The sequence below is a fragment of the Aethalodelphis obliquidens genome, unplaced genomic scaffold, assembly GCF_003676395.1.
Source record: "Aethalodelphis obliquidens isolate GAN/ISIS:26980383/991018 unplaced genomic scaffold, ASM367639v1 scaffold25, whole genome shotgun sequence".
NCBI lineage: Eukaryota > Metazoa > Chordata > Mammalia > Artiodactyla > Delphinidae > Aethalodelphis > Aethalodelphis obliquidens.
This window is the reverse complement of record NW_020837969.1, coordinates 28,922,568-28,940,924: the sequence shown is the minus strand read 5'-3', so window position 1 is coordinate 28,940,924 and position 18,357 is coordinate 28,922,568. Positions and strand designations below refer to the sequence as shown.

The 18,357-nt window shown below is 49.7% G+C and overlaps 1 long non-coding RNA gene across 2 annotated transcripts in view; it reads left to right on the top strand.

The window, feature by feature from the left end:
- Nucleotides 1–18,357, top strand: part of LOC113628856 (uncharacterized) — an 80,885-nt gene that overhangs the window by 44,059 nt on the left and 18,469 nt on the right. For both annotated transcript variants that reach the window (XR_003436278.1, XR_003436277.1), the window contains exon 2: nucleotides 14,018–14,089. This is a non-coding gene — a long non-coding RNA (uncharacterized LOC113628856). The remainder of the gene's footprint in view (nucleotides 1–14,017; nucleotides 14,090–18,357) is intronic.

Here is an 18,357-nt window from a genome sequence, read left to right as displayed (position 1 = left end):
GTGATTTATTAGATGGAGGAGAGGATTCCAAAGATAGGGCTATTTGGGACGACCCGTTGATGATGTCGTATCCCCGCTGGGATGTTTCATAGCCTAAGCTTTCTGGCCCTTTGGGAATCAACACGTGTGTGTGCGCAAACACACGTGCAGTATGTGTATAATATATATTCCTATACGGTTTAGTCTGAACACTGGCTGTTTCCGCTCCTTCCTGTTTGTTTCTTGGTTTTGGCTTACCTGGGCCCTGCAGGAAACACATCCAATATTTACCAAGCAGCTCCAAAGGTTACATTCGCTTCCCAAAGTTTTTATTCCTCCTTTGTTTGGGTAAGTTTCAGCTCACAAGAGAAGCTGTTTTTGCTGAGCCTGGCCTGCACAAGAGAGGCAGAAACACAGGCCCATCTGGTGAAGATTGGAACATAAATAGCCCCCTTTAAAAATAAATCTCCGCTTTTAACTCTGTAGATAAAAATATCTGAATGAAGGACAATTCTTAATCTCCACCTTCTCCCCTGCTTGACTCAAGCGTTTCTAAGTGGAGTTTTTTCCCCCTTCTCCTGTTACAGGTTCCATTTTGGCTTTGATTCTAGCGAGTTTACTGACAGATTACTTCATTTTAACTATATGGCTTTTCTGTCTAGTGGGAGGCATATTTCTAAGTATCATATTTATCAAAAGAGCTCTGCAAAACAAGGGCCAGAATTACTCTTTTGATGGTTCCCCCTCTAACTACAACCACAATAAATTTTGTAAGAAAGAATGCTCAACTGGGGACCTTTTATGTTAAAGCCGAGAAGTGGGGTTCAGACATTGTCACTTTCAAACCTCCATCAGGCGAGCTGTTTCTCCCCCCCTCCTCCCGCCCCCTCCCTGGGCAGAAATCTCACATCTGGTCTCACTTGCACGGCTGGTCCTGGGCTCCCAGGGGCTCCATATTTTTTCCCCTATAACTTTAAATCAGAGGAGCATTTCAGTAAATCACAGGGAACACTTATTTATTGGACATAGTTTTGGGTCTCTTAAAGCATGGAAAATAAATTTAATGGAGCATTCGGAGCATTTCTCCAATCTTTGAGGGATTACTTGGGGAATTTGTCATCTGTGCCAAGCCCAGCAGCTTGATCCAGAGAGATGGGGAGGAAATAATGGGAGAATCTTCTCCGAAGGCCTAGGTGGGTCCTAAGTCACCCCCAAGAAAGACGACTAAGAAGGGGCCCAGTCGCCAGCAAGGTGGATGGGCAACATTGCCGTTTAGTTAAAAAACTATCATTTCAGCTGGAGGGTGACTTTAATCTGAATTACATTTTGTTTCTGTCATCTACTCTTGCTGTGTAATTTATGGACGACCATGGCATGCTTCTTAATCTCAAACACCAAAGGAGGGAGGTGAAGATGGGGGCCAGGGGAAGGAACAAAGGAGGACTGTGAACTCAAAGAGGCAAGGGGGCAGCTCTGGGAGACTCAGGGGCAACCTCAAGGGGCGTGGAAGCGCAGGCCAGCGTGGGACCTGGCTGGAGAGGTGAGGGCCCCAGGCACTCATCTCTCAGACCTGGCGAGAGCCCTACCTAGTGGAGCGGCACATCCCTGGGGCGTGGTGTGTACGTTTCAGGGCTGTGGGGATCGGGTTTGGGAATGGCCCGACCTGGGCAGTTACAGCAAGTCCCTGACATACGGACCTTCAAGTTGCGAACTTTCAAAGATGCAAATGTGCAGTCGCATGTCCAATCACGTGTTAGTTCACCTGTCCGGTGTACATTGTCACGTGAGTGCATCCTCTATAAATGGTTGTGCTTTTGTGTATTTTACTATACAGTGCTGTAGAGAGTACAGTACCTTTATTTCAAGCCCAGGAGGTCCGGAAGCAAGTAAAAGCAGTGGTATATAGCCTATTGGGTTAGGTGGGTACCTAGGCTAACTTTGCTGGACTTAACGAACACGCTCTCGGAACTGGACTCGTTCGGATGTAGGGGACTTACCGTATTCACGATCGAAAGGCGAGGACTTGACTGTGGAGTCTGACTTTCCCAGGATGGATCAGAACTGATGAATGGGTGGAGGACGGTCTCCCCGGGAGAGGTTGTCACCGGGCTGGGTGGGCAAGTTTCACTCCTGCTGTCCTTGAGCGGGAAATGAGGGTAAATGGGGGTGATGCTTCTCCCCGGAGGGAAGACAGTCAGAGGAGCTGTTTTGGGGCCTTAGGAACACGGAGCCTTGAGTTCAGGGTAGTGGGGACGCTTCTTTAGGAGAGAAAGATGGAAGGTGGGGTGCTGAGGGAATCCCCAGGAGGATGTGCTCCCCTTCACATGGGGGCTATGGGAGGCACGAAGGACTTGTTCGCGAGGGCAGACAGGCTCTGTGTTTGGAGGCAGAGTGACAATGACATTATTGTGTCATTATTAGCATTAGCTGCAACGGCAACCATGCCCACAAGCGTTTTGGGTCTTTGCCTTTTGCGTTGTCCTCATCTCAGTCTCTGTTAAGAAGGAAGAAGGCTGGCACTCTTGTTTTTAGGCTCAGATGGGTAAAGTGAGGCATAAAAAGGAACAAAGGTGGGTGGAGATGCTCAGGTCACAGGGGCGGCCCCTTTCCAGCTTTCATGCCCTCAGGCTCCCCCCCCCCCGCCCCCGCCCCCACCGCTGTGGAGAGAATTCTGCTCCAGGTTTTCTTGGCGTTACTCTGACGTCTTGGGGAGAGAGCTTTTCTCTCTAATTTCCCATCCTCAGCTAGGAGCTCTTTCTGTCCCGAGATGGGCTTCCTCTTCGTTGCCTCTTTATTCTTTGCCTTTTTAACCTCGCGGACCAGCCCTGGCCTGGGACCTAGCAGATGGGGCTGGGGGCTGGGAACTTGCACGGAAGGGGTGGCTGCAGGAACGAGGAGGGGTGATGTCCCCACCCTCCCGGCAGGACAGGCTGAGGGCCAAGTGGACCCTGCAGCAGTTGTGAGTCTGTCCAGACTCAAAGTTGAGCACCAGTTGGGATCACAGCCATCTGTGGGCTACATTTAGATGGGTCATTAGGCGTGGGTATAAAGTTCAGAAAATTACTGGTCAGCTGGGGTCGAAGCCCTGACCTTCATGTGACTCCCCCTGGCTATGTGCGCACTTTCTCCCCGACTGCTTGAGATCCTCTGTGGCTTCAGCCAGTGTCCAGCCTGGACTCCCCTCCCTTCTCCCCATGTCTAAGCGCTTGCCCCTCATGGTCTCAGGAACACACCAGGCTCAAGTTTACCTTTTCTCTTTGGTTTCTGTGGCCCTTCTCTTCCCGTCCATCCATCTGCTCTACACATGCTTTCAGGTCGAGATCAAGTTTTATTTTCTCCTAGTGCATGTCTCCGACCCCTTTACTTTCTCTGACCAGCATGCAGTGGCCACTGCACTCTGCAGCATGAAATTAAATAAGCAACCTAAATGCCCATCAACGGAGGAATGGATAAAGAAGATGTGGGGTGGGCTTCCCTGGTGGTGCAGTTGTTGAGAGTCCACCTGCCGATGCAGGAGACATGGGTTCGTGCCCCAGTCCGGGAAGATCCCACATGCCGCGGAGCGGCTGTGCCCGTGAGCCATGGCCGCTGAGGTTGCGCGTCCGGAGCCTGTGCTCTGCAACGGGAGGGGCCATGACAGTGAGAGGCCCGCGTACTGCAAAAAAAAAAAAAAAAAGATGTGGCATACACACACACACACACACACACACACACACACAGTAGAATATTACTCAGCCGTAAAAAAGAATGAAATAATGCCATTTGCAGCGACATGGATGGACCTAGAGAGTCATACTGAGTGAATTAATTCAGATGGAGAAAGACAAATATCATATGATATCACTTATATGTGGAATCTTTAAAAATGGCCCAAATGAACCTATTTACAAAACAGAAATAGAGTCACAGACGTAGAAAACAAACTTATGATTACCAAGGGGGAAAGATGGAGGGAGGATTGACATAAACACATTACTATAAATAAAATAAACAACAAAGGCGTACTGTATAGCACAGGGAATGGTACTCGATATTCTGTAATGACCTATATGGGAAAAGAATCTAAAAAAGAGTGGATATATGTCTATGTATAACTGATTCGCTTAGCTGTACACCTGAAACTAACACAATATTGTAAATCAACTAGACTCCAATAAAAATCAATTTTAAAAAACAGCTATTGCCTGGGAAACACAGTTTGCTTTTAAGAAATGTTCAAAAAAGATACTATTTTATTTTGACCCCTGTCGATTCACCGTTTCTCTGAACCGTCCCATCTCCTTACTGGAAAATGAGGGGTTTAGACGGATGATCTCTAAGGCCTTTGGCAGTTATAAAATTCTGTTTATAATTATCTTCTCATCTGGACTGTAACCTCCTCAAACACAAGGACAGTATCTTTTTCTTGCACTGACTGCCTCCATTGTCGAGCCCAGTGCTGGGCCCGGAGTGGGTATTCCCTAAGTTCTTTTGTGTCCTTTTTCCTACTGGCAATGGAAGGAATGAGGCATGGCTCAGATGCCCTGGAAGCCTGGTCTTGTAGTCTGGCCCGAAGAGAAATTGTTCCATCATTTGTGGATATGGTGAAAACTGCTGTGACGTCTTAACACTCCATGTGCTCTGTTGCAGGAAATTGACACTGAGGACTCTGCCTGGCACAGGCAGATGTCATTTTAAAGGGGGCCCGCCCCACACCTCCCCACCCCCTGCAGCCTACACGTTTTGTAGCAAAGAAGAAAAAAGTGCTCAGCTTGGTTCGGCTACTTACTGCCCACAAGACAGGGGCAAAGCACGTGGCTCGTGTGAGTCTGGGTTGCTCACCCCTACCGTGGCCACTGCCCTGTGGTGGGAATAAAAAGATGAGACATGTGAAAACATCCTGTAAATTGTGAAGCCAAGAGCGGGAGATGTGAAGTGGCCGAGGAGGCGTGGTGCTCGGTTTACTTAACATGTCATCATAGAAAGTCAAAAACTCAAACAGAAAAAAACACAACCTAAAAGGAAAGAAGCAAAGTGCTCTCTCTCTCCCGCTTTCATTCTGGGACAAAGAACCACTTCTGTTCTCTGGTTAATACTCTCTAGAGACTCCCCCTTTCCCACCCCTGTCAAAAAAAAAAAAAAAAAAAGAAATTAAAAGAAAGTCCAGGAGTAAGAGGGAGCAACCTGGTATATTCTGAAAGTTGACTCTGGGAAGAGAGGAAAATGTCAGCAAACAAAAGCTGTCACTCACTGGCAAGCTGCTGCCTCTGGGGAATCATCAGTAGGAAGAAAAACTAAAGCTCTGAACCTCGCCTGGAGCCGGCGCAGAGCTCGCGGCTGAGGCTGGTAGAACAGGACCCTCTGGATGGAACCTTCCTGCTCATTCTTGGGGTTTTAGCAGTTCCGAGGAGTCGCGCTGTTGGTTAAGAGTCTGCCTGCTGCCCCCTGAGTGGGCGCTGCGTCCCATTCTTCAGCATCCCGGCAGCCCTCGTGAACGGGTGTGTATGGTGGGACCAGGCCTCACCGCGGACATCAGTTGGAAACCCACCCACGCCCCCCTTAGCCTGTCTGATGCGCTCATGCCTCTCTTCCCCTTCCCCTGTCCCAACTTCCCCTCTCTTCCCACATCCATCCGCCTTGCCTGTCAATTTCCACCCCACGAATCAGAAGTCAGAGGCCCCTCCACCCCCAAGGCTGGTGACCGGGGCTCCAACCTTCTAGAAACCTGTTTGTGCGCAAACAAAGGCCGTCCCCCCCAACCCCTCTCAACACACCATCACGACTTTCCAAGACGATGATTGAGTTTTTCCCCTGTTCTGCTTGATATTTCTGCCAAAGCAAGAAAAATCCTCGTTGAAGTCTAGCAGGAAATCCAATAAAAATTCTTCAAAAGATGGGCTTGACATTGAAAAACAGCAAAATTATAAAATAGGCCTTAGAAAAGAGAGCAGAGAGTTATTATATCTGGCACCAGGCAAAAGCCCCGAGACCCCGTCCAAATGAGCCATCACAGACTGAAAGCGTTTAGCTTCCCGTTGATTAAATATGGAGAAGGACCCAGGGCTGCCAAGCCTCAGGGATCCAAAGTTTGTTTTCAGTCAGAATGTGTTTTCAGTCAATGGAAAAAATGGTCGGCCTGCGCTGGGCTGTGTAACCGAGAAGCCCCAGGTTTGGGCTGAAATATGGCTGTGAAGCAGAAAACCATGAGGGTAGTTAATCATCCCCCCCAGGCCCCTGTAATTTAACTCAGCGGCTCATTCCGCTTGGTAAGCTCCCCCAGCCTCCTTTCTTTCTTCTTCTCTCAGTTCCTTTCGTTCAAGGGGGGATAGATGAGTCCTTCGGAGGCTCATTTGAGGCTTCGTTTCAGTTGTGAAAACTCCTCACCCCCAAGGCACACCCCTCCCCTGTCGGGTCCCCACCACCCACTGCTCTGAGCACCCTGGGGGTATAACAACAGAGGCAGGAGACCATTCACATGGACGTCCTTCAGGGAAATCTCTTTGTCCCAGGAGCGTCCTGGAATTGGGGCCTGGAAAAATCTCTTCCTTCCCCACTGCCTTTCCAGGGAAGGCTCTTTTTCAGAGGCGTTTACTGCCATTCTTTTAACAGGGTGATCTTATTCGAGACTTATAGTTTCCTTTTTTCCTGGGTTCTCATCTGCCCCAGTGCATTCCCTTACAATGAAGAGTACAGGATATCACTCAGCTGTAAGAAAGAGTGAAATGATGCCATTTGCAGCAACATGGATGGACCTAGAGATGATCATACGAAGTGAAATAAATCAGACAGAGAAAGACAAATATCATATGATATCACTTATGTGTGAAATCTAAAAAAAAAAACTGATGCAGATGAACTTAGTTACGAAACAGAAACAGACTCACAGACAGAAAAGAAACTTGTGGTTACAGAAGGGGAAAGGGGAGGGAAGGGATAAATTAGGAGTTTGGAATTAGCAGATACAAGCTACTATATATAAAATAGATAAGCAACAAGGTCCTACTGTATAGCACAGGGAACTCTATTCAATATCTTGTAATAACCTACAATGGAAAAGAATCTGAAAAAGAAGAGATAAATATACGTATATTTATAACCGAATCGCTTTGCTGTACACCTGAAACTAACACAACGTTGTAAATCAACTACACTTCGATAAAAAAACAAAAAAATTTAAAAAAGTATAGGAAGTCTGCTTTTGGGTATCATTAAGGCCCCATGAATGAGGATCTGAGAGAGAGAGAGAGAGAGAGAGAGAGCGAGTCTTCAGGCTTGTGGAGCTGGACTTTGAGGTAAGCCAAACCTTCCCTGTCAAATGCAAACACCTATGCTACTCTTCCACTTCAAGTTTTACACCCGTGAGTAGCCTCAAGGGAGCTGTGATGATGGTGCATTTCTGATCCTGGTGCATTTCTTTTTTTGATTTTTAAAAATTTCCATCATTCCTTCTACTTTAAAAAAAACTGTTTTATTTATTTATTCATTCATTTATTTATTTTTACTGAAGTATAGTTGATTTACAATCTTATGCCAATCTCTGCTGTACAGCAAAGTGACTCAGTTATGCACATACAGACATTCTTTTTTCATATCCTTTTCCATTAGGGTTTAGCACAGGGTATTGAGTATAGTTCCCTTTGCTATAAAGTAGGACCTTGTGGTTTATCCATTCTAAATGTAATAGTTTGCATCTATGACGCTGGTGCATTTCTGATCCTCTTTCTCGCGCTCCCAGGGCCGTCACTGGCCCTGTGGCTTTCGTCAGCTTCATCTCTCCAATAACTGCTATTCGTGGAACCCCTCGCACTGAAATCTGTGTAAGATCGCAGGGCACGGGTCCAGCTGAGGCTTCGTTTGGTCTTCTGGTTGTTTCAAAGCGGTGGTCGACCCAGCCGCAGCCTCATCTCAAAGTCCAGCCTGTTTGATACCTTTCGGCCGGGCGCCCAAATTCAGTAACAGGAAGTCACTCCTGCCAAATATTTTTTGAGAACTAGGCAAATAAACTCAAGACAATGAATAAATAAATGGTTTGAAAATGGTGATATGGGAAATACTCAGTGGTTTAATGGAAACAGATTCTTTTGTGAGGACAGCAAGTCTCGGGTGACTCGGCTGTGGAAGACGTGAGCTCAGTCAGCAAATCCCTGGATGACCAAGGGAAGGAGCAAGGAGACAGGTCCATGGGGTTAGGTTGTCCCAGAGAGCAGCCCAAGAAGTTCTGGGCAGGGAGAAGTTTAAGTAAAAAGCCATGGATAGAATGTGGCCTGTGTGTGTGTGTGTGTGTGTGTGTGTGTGTGTGTGTGTGTGTGTGTGTGTGTGTCTGTGTGTGTGTGTGTGTGTGTGTGTGTGTGTGTGTGTGTGTGTGACCATTCCAGGGATGGAGACCGAGGAGGTTGGTTATATTGTAAGAAAAAGAAGGAGGACAGAACAGAGTCACGTTTGTCCTCGTGTCCAGTCCCCTACTTTCACATTCATATAATTCTCCTCTCCAAGGTCATCACTTACTGAGTAATTACAACAGGCCAGCCTTGGGCCAAAAGCCTTATATGTTATCTCAGGCTGTCCTTCCACCAGCTCCCTGGGCCATGTCTTATCTTCTGTCTTCACAATAAGGGATCTGAGATTCGGAGCCTGGGAGAGCAAAAAGCATGAAAGTGGCAGAGTCGGGATTTGAACCCAGGTCTGTCTAGCTTCTCGCCCTGACCCTGCAAAGGCAGTCTACAGGGCAGGCTGTTGGAGATGGTGATTTGGGGGGCCCAGGCTTTTCGACAGAACCCAGTGGGGTCCACTTCAAAGATTCCACTTCACAAGAGGAAGAAAACCAGCAGACCAGTCAGGTCTGCATTTCAAAAGCCATGCAGGCTGCAGAGGGCCTCATGGGCGGCAGCAAGCCCAGGTTGGAAGGGTCAGTGGCAGGTCACTGTCACCATCAATCACCCGCTAGCCTTTTGTCTGTAGAGGTGAGCGGGAAGCAGAGTGGGTGAGCCAAGAGAATTTAAGGAACTCTGCTGGTGGCAGGAGACAGGAAGTGGCATTTAGAATTTTAAGGGGAATCTTCATGGTTTGGGGGAGAAAATGTCTGTTCTGGGTTCTGGAGCCATGCCGATGAAGGGCATTCCAAGAACAAGTGAGCTCATCCTGATGTTGAGTCAGCTGCAAGTCTAGCCATCCATTTACAGACCTACCCATCCATTTCCGAAAGCCTCCTTGACCCACGTCGCCACAGTTCTAGAAGTTACCAAGAAGCCCAGTATTATACTTGCATTCAGAGAAACTTACAGCTGGGAAAAATATCTACATGAAACATACTATATATTACGCAGCTATACGTAGTAAATATATACACAGAGGCCGACCTCATTTGGTTGCACTTCATTTCATTGTGCTTTGCAGATACTGTGGTTTGTTTTTACAGTTTGAAGGTTTGTGGCAACCCTGCATCAGGTGAGTCTATTGGTGCCACTTTTCCAATGGCCTCACTTTGTGTCTTGGTGTCACATTTTGGTAATTCTTGCCATATTTCAAACTTTTTCATCATCATTACGTTTGAGTGATCTTTTTTTTTTTTTTTTTTTTTTTTTTTTTTGCGGTACGTGGGCCTCTCACTGTTGTGGCCTCTCCCGTTGCGGAGCACAGGCTCTGGACACGCAGGCTCAGGGGCCATGGCTCGCAGCATGTGGGATCTTCCCGGACCGGGGCACGAACCCGTGTCCCCTGCATTGGCAGGCAGACTCTCAACCACTGCGCCACCAGGGAAGCCCGTTTGAGTGATCTTTGATGTTGCCACTGTGACTCACTAAAGGCTCAGAGGATGGGTAGTGTTTTTTTAGGAATCAAGTATTTTAAAATTAAAGGATGTGCCTTGTTTTCTTAGACATAATGCTATTGACACTTAACAGACTACAGTATAGCGTAATCACGGCTTTTATATGCACTGGGACACCAAAAATTTGTGACTCAGTTTATTGGGATATTTGCTTTATCGTGCTGGAATGGAACCCGCGGAATCCCCGAGGTCTGTCTGTGTATGTATGCAGGCATGGTTTTAAGTATGTGCATGTGTTAGAGGGCATCCTAACCGTGGCTGGCTGAGGTCAGAGCTCCTGTTACACCCACTTTTCATAAGAGACCGAGGCACAGGAAGTCAAGTAGCTTGCCCACGTGGCCAGTGAGAGGTGGGCCAGGATGCAACCCCAGGCTGCCAGGATCCACGGGTGGCTCCCAGACAGAGTGGTCCAGTGTCCACGGCAGGGGGCTGGTGATCTCTTCAAGGGCGGAATGAGGAGCCGTGTGAGCAGGTGTGACTCAGACACGTGGCCTGTGGGAGGTCAGGGAGGGCGGGCAGGGCCCTGTGGGCAGGAAGCTCCGGGGAGAGGGTGGACTTGGCAGGTTGTAGGATGGGGCCTTCAGGAGCAGAGGCCGGGCCAGGCCTGATCCTGGGATTTGCTGGGAAGAGGGTAAGTTGACTGAAGATCAGGGTGGTCATCAGGGGGCATTTAAGAGTACCGGCCAGTGGGCAGGCTGTGGGCAGGTGGTCTCGAATGCCCGGTAAAGACTCCGCCCTGTTCCCTCTGAGGAGGTGGTGTTCCCCGGGGGTATTTGGAGCTTTCAGCTGGCCCAGCATAAAGGACAAGGTCCAGGGAGACCTAAATTCCAGGCCTGGCTGTGCCTCTAGGGGTCTTTCCTGCAGGTCACTCAGATGAGTTACCATCTGTCTGCATTCCAGCAATCTCATTTTTTAAGTAAAAGGCTTAGGCTAGATGCATCCCTCTGGCTATAGTCTGTGGTGAACCCCGATGAATCTAGCAGGGCTTTGGAAGAGGATTGGTGGCAGGGCGGGAGGGGCGGGCGGAGGGGGGAAGAAACTGGAGGCGGATGGAGAACTTGGAATCAGAAGATGCAGAATGGGGAGGTTATCTTAGAGACCTCCTCCCCGCTCTGTTTTACAAGTGGGGAAACCGAGGCACAGGAAGGTAAGTGGTTCCCAAGCCAGGCAGCTCATTCCTGTGGAGCCGAGGAGGCCATCCAGCCTCTGCCCCTTACTTAGTCTCCTTTCCCTTTGGGTGGGAGCTGCAGGGGACATTGGCTTGGAGCACGGGTGAGGGGGGAAAGGCAGGGAGGCTCAGCCTGGGGGTGCTGCCCCCCTTCATTCCTGGCCCATTTGGTCAGCACCGGCGGGGCAGCCATCCCCAAAGTGGTCCAGCTCAACAGAGCTCCCGAGGCCCGGGTTCCAGTCGTCGCTCCGTGTGGCAAGGCCCCGACTCTTTGGGGAAACTTTTAGACTATCATCTGTCAGATGGTCAGTTGAGGCTGCGAGCTGAGGCCATCGTGTCACGATGCAGGGGCATGTGAAGGGCCAGTGTGGAAGCCGCCCTCCCCCTGCCCTCCCCCCGGGCCTTGGCGCCCCTCTGCTGCTCTGGGCCTGGGAGCTGCTGCAGGGCGGGGGAGGGGGGGTGCTGAGGCTGTGGGAGTCTGCACTGAGCCTCTGACACTTGAGTGAACCTCCCTGCTCCATGTCAAAGGAGTCTGGTAAAAGTTAACAGGCCTCCCTGCCTCGAGCAGATCAGAGGGACTCTGGGGGTCAGGGAGAGGTCGCTGAAACTGATGGCAGTCCCTGGAGCTGACCCCTGTCTATAGGCCTATCCTGCCCCCTCCCCTAATGCAGAACCCAGGGCTCCTTCCAGGGTGGCTGGCCCAAGCCCTCATTTGTCTAAAGGCCCCTTGGAAGATGTCCTGGGCCTTCCTTATAGGGGCCTTCTCTCTGTGGCCCTGCACCTCCCCTAGCCCTGGGCCCAAGTGTGTGTGTGTGTGGAAGGGAGAAGGTATGGGGGAGGGGCAGCCGGATGGTCTGTGGATGAGATGCCAGACTGATCTGGGCCTGGGCTGGGCCTGGCCAGGTGTGACCCTGGTCCCTGACCCCTAGTGGCCCAGAGGGGGAGGAGGGAGGATTGGGGGGTGGGGAGAGGCTGTTGGCTAACATTTACCAGGACCTTTGAAGATGTAAATGCTTCCCCAGGCCCTGCTGGGATGGATGGGGTCAGAGTTCACAGGCATGGTCGCCTGCTTCTCCAAGTGAGCTGGAAATCTTGCAGACAGATGGGTTAGGGTCCCATGTGAAGGACCTTCCCCAGGGCATTTGCTCCTTCTGGGGCTTTCTTGGATCCGGCCCAAGGACTTGGAGGCCTCGGGAGGGGCTGATGGGAGCTGTCTTTTTCAAATACTCACATTTCTCTTGGGTATGTTTTCTGGGTATATTTGGCTCCACTAAGATCAATCACTGGAAGATCTGGGAGAGAGAGCCTCATCTCCTGCCTCTTCCTGTCCTTTTTATCCTGCGAATACTAGATTGCTTGGCGTTTCCTGTTCACACCATGCTCTTTCATGCCTGGTACCCCCCTGTGCTAGTTGCTCTGCAGGCATTCCCTTCCCCACCTTCCTTCTCAGGATGGCTAACTCCTATTCACCATTCTGTATCGCCTCCTCCAGGGAGGCTTCCTGGAGTGGAATCTGCCCCTCTGCTTGGTTCTCCTGTAGCACTGAATCAACTAATATTTATGCAATATGTACCAGGTCCTGTTCTATCGGGAATACATCAATGTGTAAAACAGACCCAAATCCTTCCCTCAGGGAACTTACATTCTTGAGGGTAATAACAGGGAAAAACGACATTACCCTATTTTTTTTTTTTGCGGTACGCTGGCCTCTCACTGTTGTGGTCTCTCCCGTCGCGGAGCACAGGCTCCGGACGCGCAGGCTCAGCGGCCATGGCTCACGGGCCCAGCCGCTCCGCGGCATGTGGGCTCTTCCCGGACCGGGGCACGAACCCGTGTCCCCTGCACCGGCAGGCGGACTCTCAACCACTGCGCCACCAGGGAAGCCCCGACCTTACCCTATTTTAAACGCTTTACAGGTACTAACAGATTTAACCCTCAGAACATCCCTATGAGTTAGGTCAATTATCCACATTTTACATGTGAGATTACACAACTGATAAGGGGCATATTTAAATTAAATTAAATTTAATTTAATCCTGACAACAGCCCTATGAGATAGATGTGATTTTCTTCATTTTCCAGATGAGGAAACCAAGACTTAGAGGGGTAAGTACTTGGTCCAGGGTCATTCTACCAGTAAGTACCATCCAAAGCAGGATGAGTCTAAGCCTGGGAAGGACCACATTGCCTCCCTATCATAACAGGACCCTGTTTCTGTATTGAAGCCATTTCTCTTTGGATTAAATGGTCCGCTCATCTTCTCCATCATCCTGGGAACTCCCCCAAGGCAGCAACCTTGGCTCATTTTCTGTCTCCTTTGAACTCCCATTGTGTTGGGTGCTTAATTGGCTTCTAACAAATACTTATCTATGGGTTGACAGCTGTATGTGGGCAGAGATGAGCACAAAGCAGCTAATATTTACTGCACATACTCTGTGTTGGGCTGTGCGATGGTCTTTGCTAAGCATGAGCTCTTCTGGTCCTTACAACGTTCTAGGAATTATGTCACTACTCACAGGCTAGTAGCTAGGAGTGCTCAAGGTGGGACTTGAGTCACAGGTTCCTCTGACTTCAAAACTCCTTGTCCTTTCCTCTATGCCACGGGAGGCTGGTCAAAGGAAAGGTGGCTCAAGCCTCCTGGCTCTTGGGTTTCTGTCCCCACCTGGCTGGGAGGCCTTAGGGACGGAATTGGGGTGGGCCTTCGATGCTAAGGGTAGCATCCTCCCTAGGCTGCAAGGCAGCTGGAGAAGTTGAGGCTTCGGTTCCAAGATTATTCTCATCTGATAAGATGTTTGAAGTTGTTGAAGGGAGTGACTGGGCACATTGAAGGTGTTCAGTGAATTCTTACTGATCGTTGTGGGTTCATTCCCCGTTCCAGAGAGACAGCCGGATTCAGGCTAAAACAGCGGACACTTTGGGCATTTTGACTTGGGAAGAGGAGGATTATAGCAGAATAGACTTCAGGCCTTAGGTCTGGAGCAGAAACGGGAGCGTTCCTGCTGTATGTATGTTTTGTTCCTTTGTTCTGACATCTGTTTTTGTTTTTTTATTTTTTGCTTTCCCAGTTAGGAGGGGAGAACAGCATCGAATCTTCTGATTCATCTGCCCACAGGGCTTAGCAGACTGGCCGACTGGAGGTATGTACGGGGCGAGGAGGTCACAAGAGATGGTTTGGGGTCGCAACAGCTGAGCAGGGGACCAGCGCCTGCGTCTCGGGACCCCCAGGTTTTCACTCTTGCCGTCAGGTCTCATTTGCCTCTACAACCCCCCTCTCCCACCGTCGATGGGCTTGTTGGATCCGTACCCCTCCCCCCTTTGGCTAATGCCCTATTTTGCTTGACTAACAGTCAAAATGCAGGACTGCACCCAAACGAACTAAGCTCACTTAAATCACTGGCAGGTAATTTGATAGATGTTGGCCGGCGCCCGTTTTGGGAATTAAGTAAAGCCTGAGCCACGGAGACAGTGGGAAACAACCTTGTGTAACTGGTAAGCAGGCGGCCTCATTTCACCCGGAGACAGCCCAGGCCCCAGCTCCACAGCTCAGACTGGAAGGCTGGAGTGGGCCAGGTGGACGGTTGACGTTTCTCTCTCAGCCTCTTCCTCCCTCGGTCCTGGCTCTGACTCCCCTGGGGTTGGGAACCTGACTCTTGAGGATCTGCAACGTTGTCCCCACCAGCCGAGGTCTCATTTCCTGGAGCTCACCTGGGGAAGACCCAGCAAATGATGTCGTTGGCTAAGCTCACTTCTTTGCTGAGCTAACTCAGACGGGACAAGGGTTTTTCCGCAGATGGGCGTGGTGTCGTACAGATGGGTGTTTTATGGACCGAGCTCAGAAACTGACAGCTTGTGGAAGGCAGCTCCCATCTGCAAAGAGGCCAGTTGCAAGGGAGAAACTTCTAGGTCCTTTCATCACTGCGAGGATCGTTCGTTTGTGTTCGTGCGCTAACTTCAGATAAGCAGAACAAACAAGCCTCGGCCCAAGTGGGAACTGGTTCTGCCCCCTCTCTTTGCTTTTCTAAGTCATCAAAGCCAAGTTCCTAAAGCCTGACTGTCTCACGGTCCTTTCTGATGGTTTCATTGTTTTGTTTATTGTGCTTATGACAAGTGCTAACAGACCGCTTTCAAAGTGTGTTGATATTTCGGTTGTTTTTGAATGGCCCTTCTGTTTTCCTGCATCTGGACAGCATTAGAGCCTGGCCCCAGGGAGCCACTGGGTTCCTATAAAAGTGTACCAGGTCCCCTTTTGCAGAAAACACCAGCCATGGCAAGATCAGACTCCCCATCTGGGCAGGAACAAACACCAAAACCTAGAGCAGAATTAGGAGACATTATTCAGCAGCTGCGGAAGACAGGCCCGGGCTGGGAAGGGGCCAGCAGGCATTGCTAGCTGGATTGTGGGTGTTCCTTCTGCCCATGGACATACTGTGATTTTCCCATGGGAGGACGTTCCCTAGCAGAGGGCCTGGCACTGGGCGATGCCGCTAAACGCTGGTCATCAACAGGTTCACTCTCTGTCTTCTTCTCCAGGCTGCCTGGTCAACACCAGCAGCAGGTCCAAATAAGGGGGTTCCCGGAGATGGGACAAAGAGCAAGAGCTGGAAGATGAAGAAGATCATGGGGTCTGGGAGGACCAGAAGAGGCAGGGCAGCGTGCCCTGCAGCTCCGACCCTCTTCCCTCTACAGCTTTCTTCGGGGATCTTCGGTTTTCACGCCCTTTCCCTTCCTACTTCTCCTGCTCCGTCCCCATCCCCAGGCCCTGCCACATGCTACGGTACAGCCAGCTTCCTCCAGTGTGAGAGAATCTCGGTGCACAGACCAGGCTCAGAGGAAGGGAGTGACGTGCACAGTCTCGCTTTATAAACTCAGCACAAACTGGATTTCGTTTCTTCAAGGTCGTCCTTTCCAGCGGGCTGAGGTTTTCTTTAGCACGCGCTTTATCGGCTTGTACACGGTTCTCTCTTGTTTGGTTTCAAGAGTGGCAGAGTCCCTTTCTGACTGCGCCCCAGGTAGCTGTGTGGCTTGGTTTGCGAAGTCCCTGGAACTTGAGTTCAGAGTCAAATGGATTAAGATTGAGTGGGTGACAGGGAGCTTTGGTGCCTCGGAGCTGCAGTTAGAGGGGACCCAGGCAGGCCAGATGGGGGAAAATGTGTGCTCTACCGTTGGTTCTCTGACGGAACCACGTGAGGCTCATAGACCTACAGTCAGTGTGTTCATGCATATGGACACGTTGGGTGGGTGGATGGGGGCTGCATGATGACTGGTCTCCATCCACCAGGCCTCAAAGTTCTTGACATCTTTATGGCCACACTCCATGGCATTTCCTTCTAGACACACACTGTCTTGTCAAAAATTCCCATTTAAGCTGCCTCTCCTGTCCTGGATCTTTTTCCTTAAATTTTTAATATCCAGAGAAATGTATACGTCACTGCACTTACTTTAGCTGAACTGGGATGCCCGATGGAGCGCTCAGTGGTACCATTTTGTTTCTCTAGGACCGGAATTGCATTGGCTCTTGGATCTGACAAGGAGACAAAGAGAGGCTCTGGGTCCAGGGCCCAGCACGTGGTGACGGGCTGGGCTGATTGTCCTCTGAGAAGCTGAACACGCCTGCCACAAAGGCATGAACATTCTATAAGAGGGATACTTCCTGTTTTCCCTCTTATAGAAAACAGTGGGGTTTTCTGGGTAGGCTTGGTAGAGAGCAGTGGTCTTCTGTCTAACACCTCGTGTGTGTGAGTGTGAGTGTGTGAATACTTGTCATATTGAAAAATGTCAAACTTTACATAGCAGTTTCTTTTCTCACCAGGGTCTCTGCTTGTGTGAAACTTTCATTTTATAGCTTTGGCTGCTAATTCATCACAGGCACCACCATCAATAAATATTTATTGGGCTTTCATTGGGCTCAGCGTGTTGAAATAAGAACTATATATTTGACTCAAGAGGAGTCAATAGCAGATGGGGCTAGATTTGGGGAGGGGGGCCGGGAGAAACAATCATTGCCGTCTCTTCCAGCCCTGAGATTTGGTGACTTTATAACTAAAGTGATGGGGTCCACTTGACACCCTTTAGGCTGTCAGCTACGAGACGCACGGGCCATCATGAAGTCACTGTCAGAAAAACCACCCAATGCTGGCGATACACATCTTCAAGCCTCATGTCCATTTTGGGATTCAGGGCTGCAAAGGGATGAAATGAGTCTTCTTGGCTTTTCCCATAGTGCCCGTAAAAACAAATATAGTTGACCCTTGGACAACTCCTAGTTTAGGTCACTGACCCTCCGCACAGTCGAAAATCCACGTATATCTTATAGTCAGCCCGCCATGTCCGTGGTTCCTTCATTTTCGCAGTTCCGTATCTGCAGATTCAACCAAGCGCAGGTCATGTGGCACTGTGGTATTTACTACTGAAAAAAATACATGTGTAGGTGGACCCACACAGTACAAAGCCCTGTTGTTGAAGGGTCCACTGTATTTGCTGATGGAGTGATGGTTGCCGTTTGATTTTGGAGTTTAAGAGGTGCATTGACCTCGGGGAAGATTGTAGCCTGTTGATGCTTTGGCAGGAGAGGAGCCAGTCTACTTTTTTGCAAGTGTGTCTGTGGCAGCCTGAGGGGGGTCGGTCCCCACTTGGTGGGAATCCCGGAGTGGTGTGGGCTGGGAGGCAGGGTTGGGTGCCTCTCATGGAGCCCTAGTTAATCAGGCAGGAAACAGCTGGCCTGCCACGGCAGTGACTCAGGCCTCCTGCGGGGGTTTCTTCAACATTATGGAGATGAACATGGCTCTGCGAATTCCCTTTGGACCTGGGCCTCCTGCTAACTGCCTCCGTATTTATGGGAAGATGGGCAGACCACGGAGCGAGGCTCTAGAGTGGAGTCTGTGCTAAGGAGAGTGGCCCTGGCCCTAGTGGGAGTTGTGAAAAGGTAGAGCTGAGCCCTACGGGGTCAAGACATTCTTGCTGTGAGGTGGGCAACCTATTATTACTATTACTACTACAGTTTCTGAGTCCAAGCTTGTACTGCTCACCACATGACAGGCCAATAAATCGGTAGACAAGTTGTTGGGCAAGAAATAGTGACTTTATTTGGAAAGCCAGCAGACTGGGAAGATGGGGACTGGTCTCCCAAAGAACCATCTCACCTGAGTTAGAATTCAGGTTTCTTTTATACTAAAAGGGAAGGGGTCCCATTTGTTTATTTTTGTTTTATTTTCATTACTCTAGGAGGTGGGTCAAAAAAGATCTTGCTGTGGTTGATGTCAAAGAGTGTTTTTCCTGTGTTTTCCTCTAAGAGTCTTATGGTGTCCGGTCTTACATTTAGGTCTTCAATCCATTTTGAGTTTATTTTTGTGTATGGTGTCAGGGAGTGTTCTAATTTCATTCTTTTACATGTAGCTGTCCAGTTTTC